General features: G+C 34.6%; 1 protein-coding gene and 1 pseudogene across 1 annotated transcript in view; both read left to right on the top strand.

The window, feature by feature from the left end:
* Positions 1-13,615, top strand: part of LOC111509072 (uncharacterized) — a 160,585-nt gene that overhangs the window by 40,183 nt on the left and 106,787 nt on the right. The window lies entirely within an intron of this gene.
* On the top strand, positions 3,880-9,608 carry LOC141481832 (ubiquitin carboxyl-terminal hydrolase 2 pseudogene; annotated as a pseudogene).

Genomic DNA, 13,615 nt, shown 5'->3' with positions numbered 1-13,615 from the left:
ACCAGTGCTTGCACTTCCCTACATCAGAGGATTATCGGGGAGGATAAGAAGAATTGGTTCCAAGTACAACATCAGACCCTGCTTCAGATCCGGTAACACTATCCGTAGCAGCCTCACGAAAACCAGGCCACCAAACGCGTACTGCGATTCCAAGAATTGCATTTACCGGATACCCTGTGAGTGCGGAAAATCCTATATTGGTGAAACTAAGAGGCCATTGAATGTTCGCATTGCCGAGCACAAGAAACACACACAGCGAGGGGAAACCAGCAAATCAGGAATAGCAGACCATGTTTAGACCCATCAACACAACATCGAGTGGTCCCAAGCTGAGATTTTGCACAGAGAGGAACATTGGTTTAGGAGAAAATTCAAGAAAGCCGCATACATGTTGTCCAACAACGGATTCAGCCAAGCCAGCGTGTAAATACGCAACATATGGAAACCCATCATCAAGCGAAAAATGGCCAACTTCCGCCAAAACGGTCATTTCCCACGGAAGCAGTGAAGCGGAAAATGGAAAGCGGGGATAAGTGAAAGTATTCGAACGACCTATAAATAGTCACCTCTCGGAGGAATCAGTCCAGTCATCACCCGAAGACGATTGTAGATACTAACAATCGAAACGTCGTGAACTAACGTGACTTGGAATCTCTCCACTTTTATTTTCATTATCTTTTTTCATTTCTTTATTTTAATTTATTCAATTGTTCTATTTTTACTTGTATTTTATTTCACTATTATTTCATCTCAGGTTTATTTTGGTTAATATAATTGTTATTTTCAGCTATTCATTTTCAATTCTTCTTTTTTATTTTTTTCAGGGATTTCATAAATTTTATATAATAGACAATGAAAGTCCGAACTAGTGAAATTCATAAAAAGTTTGCCCTTCTATACTTATATAATGTTCCCCATTATAATTTTTATATTTTTCAGATTGTGGAAGGTAACAAATACCCAAAAAAGTCTATAAAAAAGTGATTTTCCTCCACAAAAAAATGACTTTCGTTGAATAGTTGATTAACTAAAGTATATCTATAAAATAATCACGGAATTTTTTTTTCATGGATTTTCGTTTATTCAAGTGTCTAAAAGGTATGTGAATTTTTTTCTTAATAATGATATTTAGTGGGTTAAAATAACTTTTGTTGTTCAAAGGTCCGTATAGGTCAGCACATGCGGGATGCGAGTCGCCCGCTTTTAGCGCTATTTTTGCCTCTAAAATAAAATTATAAACATTGGTGATAGAGTTCCGGGAGGTGGGACTTTTTTTTAAGAAACTTCCTCCTCTTTTAGGACCTTTTTTTAAAATTTCGGATATCTTAAATATTTTCGGAGATATTTGCAAAAAACCTTACCCCTCTTTTTTTAACTAAATCGTTTATAACTCTTGAAATGTTTTCGAGCCCCTCTAGCCCCTCTTGAAAGTTTTCAAAAAGTTATTGCGAATCGAATGAGCCCTGGATCATAATTTTCGGTGCCCTTGGACAGAAGTTCCAAAAAAAGGATCTTGTGCCCCAGACCTTAAGCACTTTTAACTAGATTGTTTTCACGCCTTCGAAAACTATAATAATGCATCCATTCTTATCGATTATTATTTAGTCTGTGAGTCATAAAAATGTAGGCAGATGTTAACGAATTGATGACGACGATAATTTCTTTAGAGCGGGCGCAGATGGTGGAAGATTACGTGACTGAGACTATTTGTTCAAATTTGGTACTATACTCGTACACCTGAATACTCTCACCAGTGCATTTTTAATCGATATCCTAACACAGGCGACCCCGGTGTATTTATATCGACATAATATAAAAAAGGGTGACTACAAATTTCACGGTCTTTCACTATTAGTCTAGTTCCTTTCGGGTCAAACTTTTTTCTCCGCCTACGAAAAACATGAACGAGATGTCATTCGATTCGGAATAACGTGTAGATGATACTTGAAAAAAATCAAGCGCCGCTTGCAAAAATTGTAAAAGTTATGAACAAATAACTGGAAAAAGTGTGGTTTTGGTTTTTTGCAAATATCTCGAAAACTTTCAGATATTTTTCAAATTTGAAAAAAGGTTCAAAAAGAGGAGGGAATTTTCCTCCCGGAACTGTACGACCAATATTTATAATTTTTCCAGAAGGATGAAAATACGTGTAGAAAAGAGTACTCTGTCTTAGGCAAAACACGCCCACTTTGGACCTTTAATGAAAAACTATCACTTTAGCTCATTAAATATCAAAATTAAGGACTGAAAAAACTCGAGCACCTACTGGATAAATGAATAAGCAATAATCCGCGGTCAAAAAATGTTTACCGTGATTTTACAGGTAATTATGCCTTAGTTAATTAACAATTTTTTTCTGCTCAAACAGGAACTTTATTAATTATCGATTTTTTTTATATTTCCATCAATACGTTTTTTCATAATCAGCAGCAAAAATTATTGTAAACAAATGCGTTGTTTATAAGATGATAGTTTAAATTTTTTTGAAAACAGTATTTTTGATGCGAATTATGATTGAAAAAACGTTTTTTAAAAGATGTATTGTCTAAAAACGGATTTCTTATTCAACAATTTTTTCTACCACTGGTAATCAATATTAAGGAACCATCTTATGTTGAAGCATAATTAATTTTGCTCTTCGATAAATTAAAAAATTGTAGTCATTCAAAGTTTCATTGTTTATTCAATAAGCAATTTGTTATAAACAATTACGTTTTTTTCTATATATTTTTTCTCTTTTTACACAATGTAACAAAAACAACCATGTATTATTTCTTGAGAAAAAAAATCATTTATATTTTATATCGAACTTGAAAACTTGTTTTCTTCCTTCTCACCTGGTTTTTTATGTTCAAACGTAATACTCCTGACGGCTCTGGATTGAATGATTCCGTACAGTCTATCTCGTCTTCTGTTTGCAGACATTTTGCTGGAAAAATCCACACTTGTTTACTTTGTAGTAAATGTACAAGAGGTAGCAAAAACATATGTGAATATCTGGAACTTCAACTAGCGTTTCCTAATATGATTGACAACCATCCGTGCAAAGCTTATTGTTAAATCATCTGAAAAAGGAACTTTTAATAGGTGGTGACGAACTGTATTGCCAAACATGCGCCAAACTAACTGACTATTATAAGAAACAAGTATATCTGAGGCACCAGTCAATCTAATAATAACACTGATGATCGTCAAACATGACGGAAGCACCAAACTTTTACGAAGGTTCGAAATAGATGAACACTTCAATCTAGCAGACCACTATTATAATATTCATGCAGTCATTATTCACTGTGGTTCTGGGGTTGAATCTGGTCATTATTACGCATTGGTTAAAGACTAAACGGACTGGTGTAAGTTTGACGATAGTCGTCTCATTAAGTATTCTGGCAATATCTTGAATTTATTGGAGCCTCTGGAGACATCCTACATTTTGTTATATGAAAGAGAGGATATTGGCAGATCAAAATCTTCAGATGATGTGGTGCTGCAGGTTTTTCCTGGTTTTTCTGCAGCTGCACTGGAATCAGTCGAGTCGCCCCGGAGCGCCAATTAATTTCTGTTATTGTTTCATAATTTGCATTACTTTCTTTTTTATATATCAACAATTTCAATAATAAAAAATTGTACAGTATTTGTTGACTCATAAAGATACATTGGAAAAAGTCAGAACTTATTTGTTCCAATTAGAATTGAAGGGGTTATATTTTTAGGAGTGATTAATTTTTGGGTAAGAAAGTTTTTGGCTTTCTACTACTCCATCTTGATACAAAAAAAAATGTGGGAATCTTCCGAAGAATGTTATCCAATTTGGTACTGAAGAGCCCTAAGGCAAGTGTCTTATGGCGAAACATCGATGTATACCAGTGAGGATGACAGTGTTACTTGTAAGTGCAATTTGTTACCATTCATTAAAAGTAGAACTCTTGTGAATGATATCTGATTTTATTCCATAACGAATGTTTGGAATACAAACTGAGTAGAGAAAAGTATCTTTTGTATAATTCAGTGTTCATATAAAAGTAATTGTTTCGAAAGTTTTTTTTTCTTTCGTGTAATTAAATGTTTATATGAAAGTAGCTGTTTCAGAAGGGACTTTCTTCCAGTTTGTGTCTGAAAGTTACTTCTTTGCATGATCTACACATCTATGTATAAAGTTACTTATTTTCAAATTGATTACTTCCCTCCTTTCTTTGGAAGATTCCCACATTATTTGTTCCTTATCATTAAAGAACAAATTTAGCTCAAAACTCAAACTCTTGCCCAATTATTTAATCCATTTATAGCATTTGTTTGAAAGAATTCAAGGAATTTTTCAATTTTGAAATTGGTAAATTTTCTTAGACAAAAAACAATTTTCACAATGAAATAAGTACAATACTGTTTTCCTTCCGAAAAAAAAATAGAAGTGCATGTGCACATTTGAATAAAAAAGTGATATCAACCTAAAGAAAAAATTAAAATTAAATACCTAATCAATATGCTTTGAACAATATCAGATACAAGTTGAATCATTTCGTTTGATGGGTTATCCATACAATATATGGACGAATTCCCCAAAAAAGTTACTTGTCATCATCAACAACATTATTGATGAGTGAGAATCGGTTTCAAAACATTATATTTCGAGCATATGCTGCTTTCACAAAAATATGTATACTGATAGTCGTGCTAACATTCAAAAATCGATTATCCATGAGTCACGATTAGGGAGGAAGTAAATTATTCTTATGGCTCACTTCAGGGCTTGTCGGGTCACAAGTGAATAGAAGACAATAAGGAAGCGCACGTTTTCGCAAATTATCCTTTCCCTGGCCCAGAATACTCTTTCTTGCTCAGAATTGATATATAGAGACTTCCATTAGGTGCTTCCTATCTTTAATAGAAAAACAGAAAGTCCGTTTCAAAGATGCACTATCAAATGAAAAAGACATTGATGTAGTTGTTTCCCAAGGTAGCGTTCTGGACCCACTTCTTTTTGTTTTATATTTAAACCTTTTATTGAATCTGAGTTCATGAACCTATTTGCTGATGATACGTTGCTTATCTGTAGCGATATGAATTTAGATAGAGTTATTCATAAAATGGACAGAATTTTAGGAACGATAAATAAGTATTTATGCACTAGCAAATCAAAATTAAACGTAACAAAAACAAATATAAATACAGTTCTCTAGGTACTAATAGCTAACATCGCTAACAGCCCTTTGTAATGTTTTGCTATCAGGTACTGTGAACGAATAAATTTGTCCCATTTTATTTGGTGCTTCATTATGTGCTTTGAAAAAGAAAGATGGTGGAAGTAGACCGATTGCCGTCGGCAATGTGTTTCGCCGTTTAGCTGAACAACTGGCTTCATTCAAGCTGAAGGAAAAATTAAGAAATATTTTCCGTCCATTTTAATATGGTTTTGGATCTCCAAGTGGTTGTGAAGCCGTATCCCATGCTGCCCGAAGATATATTAATGAACACGAGTCCAAGAAAGGAAAAGTTTTTCTTAAATTGGATTATAAGAATGCTTTCATTATGCTGAATCGGGACTTTATCTTGAAATAGGTTCAAAATAGTGTTCCAGAGTTATATCCTTTTGTATTTCAATGCTACTACCAGCCTTCAATTCTGACATTTGATCAAAACACAATATCATCAGAGCGTGGAGTACAGCAAGGGGATCCATTAGCACCTGCTCTCTTTTGCCTGGCCATAGACAATATCATCAAAAATTTAAAAACAGAGTTCAATGCTTGGTATTTAGATGACGGTTCTCTGGGAGGAGACTATAAGGAAGTTCTCAATGCCCTTTCGTCTGTTATTAAAAAGTCAAAGGAAATTGGGCTTGAACTAAACTTCCATAAATGTGAACTTCATTTTCTAAGTGAACCTGATTTAAATATTTCGAGAAAATTCAATGACGTTGCTCCTGGAATCAAAATAATTGAGAGGAATAGTTTAATTCTTCTTGGTTCCCCCCTCACAGAAGAATCATTCATCACTTTTTTTGAGGAAAAATTACATAATTTCAGAATTATGTCTTCTCGTGTTCATACTCTTCCAAAACACGTAGCTTTCCATCTTGACAAAAACTGTTTGACTATTCCAAAGCTCCTCCATCTCATGAGATGTTTTCCAACCTGGCATCACCAAACTTATCTGATTGAGTTTGATGAAGAAATTCGTAACACTCTTCGACTTTTATTGAATGACCAATTGGAAAGCAATGCATGGCATCAGGCTATTCTTCCTGTATCTTGTGGAGGTTTAGGCATTCGTACAATCACTGATCTTTCACTACCTACCTTTCTCTCTTCGAGTTATAGTGTGACCAATATGATAGATTCAATTTTACCACTCTCCTTTCCATCGGATAACAATTTGAGCGAGGCCGAACAACTATGGATCTCACGAACTAATCTAGAAGTACCAAGAACCAGAAAAAATCTTTAACAAACCTGGGATAGTCCTCTTATAAGAAATGCCTTAAATAATTTGTTAGACTTGGCTAAATCTCCTATAGATAAGGCACGTATAAAAGCAGTGTCGTCAAAACATGCAGGTTCTTGGTTGGATGCCTTACCAGTTTCATCCCTTGGTACATTATTAGACAATAAATCTTTTAGAGTTGCTGTAGGCCTTCGACTAGGTTACAATATTTCTGTTCAACACAAATGCAAATGTGGAGTGGAAGTAGACACCCGAGGATATCATGGATTGAGTTGTAGATATAGCGCCGGGCGCTTTTCCCGTCATCAAGCTGTAAATGATGTCATCAAACGTGCCTTAGGTTCGGCAAATATACCTTCCATCTTAGAACCCCCAGGCACTTGCAGCGATGATGGGAAACGACCAGATGGCATGACTCTCATTCCTTGGCGGAAAGGAAAACCGGTTGTCTGGGATTTCACATGCGTCGATACTTTGGCTCCTTGTCACGTTCCTTCGACTTCTGTATCCAGCGGTGCAGCAGCTTCATCAGCGGAATCATCAAAAACACGGAAATACAATTATTTGGGAGATAATTTCATTTTTTATGCAATAGGAATCGAAACATTTGGTACCTGAGGCCCCCAAGCATTGGAGTTCATTCGTGAAATCGGCATTAGGATATCCAAAGAAACGAATGACCCAAGAGCTACCTCTTTCTTGATTCAAAAAATTAGCATTCTGATTCAAAGAGGAAATGCAGCTTTATGTTTAGGAACAATTCCTCAATCAAAAACCCTAAGTGAATTATCAATGTTTCCCATGAACAAAATGTATCGGCATGTACAGACAGTGCAAGAACTGGAGTTGTGCAGTTTGGTGGGAGACTTGCAGCAAAACCGTCAAGCTTTGACAGAAAAGGAAGTGGGAACTCTAAAAGAGGCTGAGTTTGGTCCTCTGGCTGAGCCCTCAAACGAACTAATATCTAATTCAGTTTTGAGCAGTTTTGCTTCGAATTCTTTATCCTACCAGTCCAATGAAGGGGTGAATCATCCTATCCGTGTTTACTCAGAAGAAGATAGTAGTGGAAACGTAGTTGCAACAATAGATCGGTGATACATTCTTCAATCAAAACTCTTGGGTTCAATGGTTTAAAAAATCTTGGAAACACCTGTTTCATAAAAAGTATAATCCAATGTTTATCAAACACGGGATAGTTGCTGGAATACCTAAAAATGGATGCATACATGGAAGATATCAATACTAGTATTTCTAGTATGAAAGGTGTTTTAATCAAATCGTTCGCAGAAGTTATCAAGGAATTATGGTCAGAAGATTCATCTGATAGAGTAATTAACACAGTCTATTTCAAAAATCTGATTCAAAGATTTGCCCCTCGATACATGGGTTATGCCCATCAAGACGCCCACGAATTCCTTCGATATCTTTTAGAAGGTTTACATGAGGACCTCAACAAAATTACTGAGAAACCCGAACCAATCCTAACTAAGATTGACGAAAAATTGAGCGATAACGGAAAAGCACAAGAGTTCTGGCAGAGATATTGGAATATGAACAACTCCAAGATTGTAGACTATTTCGTTGGTCAATTAAAATCCACTATAAAGTGCACACACTGTGAACACTCATCAGTAATCTTTGATCCTTTCTGGGATTTGTCCCTTCCCATACCACAAAGATCTGGCCAAGTGACTTTGTCACATTGCTTGGATTCTTTCACAAGAGGGGAAACTCTGGATGGAGATAAAAAACCAATGTGTTCGAGGTGCAAGCAAAGGAGAAAATGTATAAAGTCCTTATCAATCTATAAGTTTCCCCGTATTTTAGTAATTCATTTGAAAAGATTCTCTCCGTCGGAAAGGTTCAGAGGCAAATTGAATGTTTCCATAGACTTTTCTTCAGATGGATTAGATATGAGCAGTTATGCAGCAGACAATGTGGCTCCTTGTCGTTATAATCTATATGCACTTTCAAATCACAGTGGGACTACTTACAACGGACATTACACAGCATATTGCAGACACCCATATAGTGACAAATGGCATGAATACAACGATTCACAGGTGTTCCCAATTTCGCCAAAATCAATTGTGAGCAATGAGGCATATGTCCTCTTTTATGAACAGGATGGAACGAAGCAGCACCTTTGATGTGTTTTTTTTCTCCTTTCCTTTTTTTTTTAATAATCTTAGTTCTTTGAATTGATTTGTATTTCTAGTTGTGTCACAATTAAATAATTTTACATAGTTCTCTAGATATCAACGGTATAAACCTCAATATCAATAACGAAAAAAATTAAGTTGTGTCATCAGTCCTTGGTTTTCAACTGGATACTTTTTTTTTCAGTAGAATAGCACAAAATTTGTTAATGCAGTCCAAAGTAACAGTTTACAATACCATTATTCAACCACACTTTGATTACTATGCGTCATTATTATTTTTGTTTAACCTCAATAAATTAAATATGCTACAAAAACTACAAAATCGGGGGATGAGAGTAATCTTGAAAACAAATCGTCGTTCTCCCATAAAAAGTATGATTGATTGTTTGAATTGCATATTTTAAAGAGTACATCAAATTCAATAAAAACATTCATTATTATAATACAAAAAATTTCAATAAAATACATAGAAACAGACCGTCACTCGGGAGTACCATGAACTTGTTTGTTTGAAGGTGGTTGACAATATTTCGTGTTCTATTTCATCAGTTCGGACTTCCATTGTCTAACATAATATAAATTGATTTGAAAACCCTGAAAAAACAATTTAAAAATTGGATTAATCGAAAATAACATTTTTATTAAACAAAAAACTGAAATTACAAAGAAATAACATACAAGCAACAACCAAACAAATAAAAAAAATAAAATATTAATAAAAGCTGAAAAATATAAATTAAAAAATATTATCAACTAAAAAGAAAAAGAAAAATTAAAAGATTTCAAACCAAGTTATGTCACGACATTTCGATTGTTAGAATCCACAATCGTCTTCTAGTGATAACGCGAAGACGAAGAGTAGGGTATTTGTATCTGTAATGAAACCAAATATCACTGTTTTAACAATAATTTAATGTATATATGTACCTATATTTCATTATCTATTTAAATGTTACTTCAAATTAACAAATGATACTGAAATCTTTATGTACTTACAATGTTCATTGTCTTGATACATGCTAGTTTAAATTTCAAATTGTATAAATATCAAATTTTTCACATACTTTTTTTTATATTTCATTGTAATAGTGTTATTATTACACTCATAGATATGTATATTAGATTTTCTATTTCAAATAAACATATATTATTATAAATTCAAATAAAACGAAGTGTGTGTGAGATATCACTGAAATTTTCATTCGTTTGAAAGACCTATTGATGCCAATTATGTCTGCATAATGCACAGATTATGTTGAAGATCGCTGTGATTTGTGAGATGACTATGCCCTTAAATCGCTCGTGCAGAATATATTCAATGTGGCACTGGCAATGTGGGTGTGTGGCACTTAGCGTCATTCTGTTATAACCACATGTCGTTGGTGTCCAGAGCATCCAATTTAGGCCAAAAGAAGTTGATAGTAATCGACTTATAGTCCAGTCTGCGTCCAGTTTTATCTGCGGAAAAATTCCTACTGAGCTGAATTTTGGTATACACCTTCATTATGGCGTTTTAATGAAGATGTAAAAAATCGACATTGATATCGTGCCGGCTAAAAAAGTTACAGGGGTCAAAAGGTCACGAAAATCAGTTTTTCGGGAATATCTCGCGACCTATGGCTCGCAGGTCAATAAAGGTCATAACAAAAATTATTCCTCATACGATGATCTACAAAAAATGTCTTGCATTTTTCTGTAAAGTCAACCGTTTTCGAACTAGAGCGCTGAGAAAGCAACTACGTTATGATGATGCACTCGTTTCCGCACCACCTTTGAGGTAGAATGCAAGACGGTTTTTTTACATGATTTTTCCAGTGAGCATAATCCATGAGCTATAATAAATGGTTTTTTTATTTTATGCTCAATAATTTTTTATTTGTACATTGAAAAAATAGGGAAAAAAATGTTTTGTTAATTATTTTCTTTTATATTCATTCGTCATCGATATCCTCAATTTCAACTTCATCAAAAGTTGCTGGCAAAACATCGAGTGGACTTATTGCTGTGTTTAAATCAACATCTTCATCATTTTCTTCAATAGTGGACTCTGCGTTTAAGCATGACTGACCACGACAATGTCCACAAGCTTAAGAACATCTCAATCCATTTTTTTACATCCACATTTGCTGCCACAACCTTCTGTACAATTACAATTACAAGTGATTGTGTTTAGTAGATCATCGGATGCTGGTGGCAATAAAGTTGATATTGGTTGTAATATATTATTTTTCAACTCTCAACCCCACTGTTCTGGATCAATTTCTTTTCCTAGCCAGATTTGTATTTGATAATAGACTCGATAAATATGCTGTTGAGCTACTGAAGAAGTGGGTGGTAATAATTAAAATTTCACAACTGTGTTTTGTCTTGTTAGTTTAGCAAAGCTGCAGTATCTGTTAGTGTCAATTGAATTTTCTGATTTTGGAGCACCGTACATTGCTAGTAGAAAATGTATTCCAGCATTGACAAGGGCATCTCGAGCGCAATTTTCTTGTTGGAATATCTCTGCAGAATTGTGTAAATCGGGATTTTTCTCAAACATCTTCATGACTTTAATTTTTCCTTTCCCAAAAAGTGTTGAAGTTGTGTCACATCCGGTCATAGCATGTAGAAACAGAATATTTTTCTTGCAGTGGGGATACTTGTTGAGGCTCTCAGTCGAGTATATTTTTGTTTCAACATTGTTTTTCCCTGGTTTCTTAAAAAAAATGAATCTAGGTTGATCAAGTATTTGTGTGCGTGCTATGAGAAGTACCAATAGATCTATGTCTTCGCCAACGATAATTGTAGTATTTATTATTCATTGATTTTCAATTGCTGTTTCAACTATTAAGATGCTAGCATTATCACGTGATTGTCTTGTAGAAATACCAACTTTTTCGAAATTCTCAATGATCATTTCAATTAATTTTCTTTTGTTAAATCGATTGGATAAAAATTTTTCTTGACTGATAGGAACTTCCATCGATTCATTGAAGTGCACTTCACAAGATGTAGAAACGACCGCGGTTCGTCTTAGTTGTTCAATCGCTTTGATATTTTTACTGGTATCGAAATAACCATCAAAAATGACAACAGTATTTTGACCAAAATAATTTGATAAATAATTAATATATTTGTTAATGATAATATTGGGTGTATCATTTTTTTGCCATACAACACGGTGCAAAAGAAATCCACCGTCAATTATGTAAGTTACATTATCACAAACCAATTGATAAGTATATTTATCACAAAACGCCCGAATAGAAGTTAGAAGTTTTGAGACCTTTATTGACCTCCGAGCCATAGGTCGCCAGATATTCGCGAAAAACTGATTTTCGTGACTTTTTGAGCCGGCACGAAATCAATGTCGCTTTTTCATATCTTCATTAAAACGCCATAATAAAGGTGTTTACCAAAATTCAGCTCAATGGGAATTTTTTCGCAGATTGAGGTTTAAAAAACCTAAAATGATTGGATAGACTAGAACTTGACGAATGTTGTGTCGTGACTTGGGTCTACATCCGTACAAAATTCAACTGACCCAGGAACTGAAGGTGAATCATCATAGACAACGATGTGTGTTCGCTGAATGGGCTCTGAAGCAGTTGGCAATTGACCCTAATTTTCATTGAAAAATTATCTTCAGTGATAACGCACATTTCTGGATGAATGGGTACGTGAGTATTATAAATCAACTACTCGTTGAATTGAATAAAAAAGCAGAGAGAACATTTTTATTCAATTTGAGCAGGGGACATCTTTCCAACATATTATTTTGTCAAATCAGCTCATCAAATGATAAATAAAGTGAGAGCTAATATCGACAAGTTAAAATAATGATGCTGAAGATATTAATAACAGAATATGAACTAATGAACGAACGAACAATTTGAAGAATGGTCGTAATTGCCTAATATGAATTGTAGAAAGTAAATTTCACTGCGTTGCATAAATAGTGATCATCCTGCTTCCTATTGAAAGTTCGCAAGCATGATGATCTGTGGAAACAATAGATCGGCATCCGATACTTCTCTACAAAGCCTTTATTCAAATAAGAATACCGACGAGAATGAATGACCTGTTTTAGATAATGCAATTGTTCTCTAGATCGTTATATCTTCTCAATACGGTTGGTTATCTAACTATCCTCGAAATTAATTCAGCTGTTTTCAAAATCCGTTCATTATTGAGTAACTATCATTGGGAATTCCATTTTCCCCAGATAAATGAAGCATATTCGGAGAGCTATCAAATTCACGTTTCGGGAAAGACAGTTTTTCCGCAAATCGATGGATGTGACCGTGGTAAGGGACCATCATGAAAAATAACAAATAAAACTTACTATGAAATGAAAAGTGAGAAATAAAACTTTCTATGTTTGTTACCACTTGTATTTGTAACTAACGTTGCTGCAATAAATATTGAAATCGTTTGAAAATGTCCTCATAGGATGAAACTGCAGTAACGTTAGTTACACATAGGGGAGACCGGGGCAAGATGAAGTTCGGGGCAGCACTAGAAATACGCCTGTGTGCGTGAATAGTAATCGTGTTCGGAGCGGCGACAGCGCCATTTGCACGAACTTCACTCTCCGCTAGTGTGTCCAAGCAGAGCGAACAGGTTAGAACTCGTTTTTGCGTTGCAGAGAGAAAAAAAGTGATATTGCAAGTGTTTTACGCGATATTTAATTCGAAAACTGATGTACAGACATGTAAGTACCTGTGTTAATGTATTATTTCAATCCCGAGCTTATTATAGAAGTCCAAAACATTTAATTCAAACCAGATTTTTTTCGCCGGTAAAGTTTAAGGTTAGAATTGCGTCATCTTTTTTACCTACGTGTGGATCAGGGCAAGATGATCGGGGCATAATGGGATACTATCCCGTTTTGCCCCGCCCTTGTGATTAAAATAACATTTTCTATGTACTGATAATCAAGTGACTGAAAAAGGTAAAAAACAAATAAAGAAACCTGGAAAAAAGACTGCAAAGAAGATTAAAAAGACAACTGACAAGGAAAACCTGCA

Source organism: Leptinotarsa decemlineata, unplaced genomic scaffold, assembly GCF_025532065.1.
Source record: "Leptinotarsa decemlineata unplaced genomic scaffold, Ldec_3_MD MMD2_tig00000505_RagTag_RagTag, whole genome shotgun sequence".
Classification (NCBI taxonomy): domain Eukaryota; kingdom Metazoa; phylum Arthropoda; class Insecta; order Coleoptera; family Chrysomelidae; genus Leptinotarsa; species Leptinotarsa decemlineata.
The sequence above is the reverse complement of the archived record's forward strand: the minus strand, read 5'-3'. Positions and strand labels throughout refer to the sequence as shown.